Source organism: Otolemur garnettii, unplaced genomic scaffold (assembly GCF_000181295.1).
Source record: "Otolemur garnettii isolate 467f Iridium unplaced genomic scaffold, OtoGar3 scaffold00178, whole genome shotgun sequence".
NCBI lineage: Eukaryota > Metazoa > Chordata > Mammalia > Primates > Galagidae > Otolemur > Otolemur garnettii.
In genome coordinates, this window is record NW_003852573.1 from 3,233,106 (window position 1) to 3,234,991 (window position 1,886).

Here is a 1,886-nt window from a genome sequence, read left to right on the forward strand (position 1 = left end):
GGTTGCTGTGAGCTGTGATGCCACGGCACTCTACCCAGGGGGACAGCTTGAGGCTCTGTCTCAAAGGAAAAAAACCCCTCATATTAACTAAGTTTATAAGTGGACTGATTAATTAGAGGTATGTAGTCTTTTCAACATGAGTTAACTGGACATTCATTTCAGGAAAAATGAGAGTGATTATTCTTAGTTTATACAAAACCCATTCAATTTATAAATTGAACGACAAGAACCTTATGTTAAAAACAAAAGTTGGCAAAGAGCCAACTATGTGAGCTATGATCCCACCAATGCATTTTAATACAGAAAAATGTAAGGGAAACAAATTAAAATCACTCTTAGTCCAGTGTTAACCATCAACATTTTGAGCGTTACTTTCTCAGCAAGTATCCAAAGGTATTTCATTTGGAGTGCCATGACATCATCAGGAGTTCAGTGATCTTCCTTCCCCAACAAATACCCTGTAGTAGCTGGGACTACAGGTAGGGATTACCAGGCCTGATTTTCTTTTCTTCTTTGTTTTTAATTTTTAGTTTTAGAAAGTCAGTGTTAATTTGCAATCCAAGTAACTATAAACAGTCCTTTCTACACACACAGCCTATGCTCACGTGTTTAAAACTAATCTCATATTAACATTTTCTGTTCATCTCTTATACAGATGAACATTTCCAGTTAAGTAACTATGGTGGACTAGCTTATTCAGGCAGACCTCCCAGTGAACACTGCTAAAAATTCTGAGGGAAAATATATATTTTTTTAATTTCTCAGCAATACACTGAGAAAAGAGTAAGGAAATACCAGGCCCCAAACTCAAATGAAGCAAGAAGCAGAGAATTAGACATAGCTGGAGCTTGCCCTGGGGATATTTTCTGATCCCAGAGGGTTAGAGAAGTAATTTTGTCAGCTTTGAGGACAAGGCACACAAAGCCCAAAGCCCATGCACAGAGGGAGGCTAAAGAAGATGCTTTCCGTATTAAGATCTTTCCATGGCTTGGCGCCCTAGCACAGTGGTTATGGCACTGGCCACATGCACTGAGGGTGGGGGGTTCAAACCCGGCTGGACCTGCTAAACAACAATGACAACTGCAACCAAAAGATAGCCAGGTGTTGTGGCAGGCGCCTGTAGTCCCAGCTATTTGGGAGGCTGAGGCAAGAGAATCACTTAAGCCCAAGAGTTTGAGGTTGCTGTGAGCTGTGACACCATGGCACTCTACCAAGGGCAACATAGTCTCAAAAAAATAAAAATAAAAAGTAAAAATAAAAATAAAATGTATACAGTGTTGCTACTTAGGAAGATTTCCTTGTTAAGGCTGTAAAGTTGACTCTGCAGGTATTTGAAGTGCTTAAAAAATCAGCTATGTTAAATTTATGAGAAAAGTTTAAAACATTAGAAAAACCCCTTGGCTTGGTGCCTGTGGCTCAAGAGGCTAAGGCGCCAGCCACATACACCTAAGGTGGCAGGTTTGAATCCAGCCTGGGCCCGCCAAATAACAATGATGGCTGCAACCAAAAAAAAAAAAAAACCAGCCAGGCGTTGTGGCAGGCACCTGTGGTCCCAGCTACTTGGGAGGCAGAGGCAGGAGACTCGCTTGAGCCCAGGAGATGGAGTTTGCTATGAGCTGTGATGCAACAGCACTCTACCCAGGGGGACAGCTTGAGGCTCTGTCTCAAAAAAAAAAAAAAAATGTATACAGTGTTGACTTGGTGCCCGTAGTTCAGTGAGTAGGGTGTCGGCCACATACATTGAAGCTGACGGGTTCGAGCCCAGCTCAGGCCTGCCAAGCAACAATGACAACTGCAACCAAAAGATAGCCAGGTGTTGTGGCAGGCGCCTGTAGTCCCACCTACACAGGAGGCTGAGGCAAGAGAATCACTTAAGCCCAAGAGTT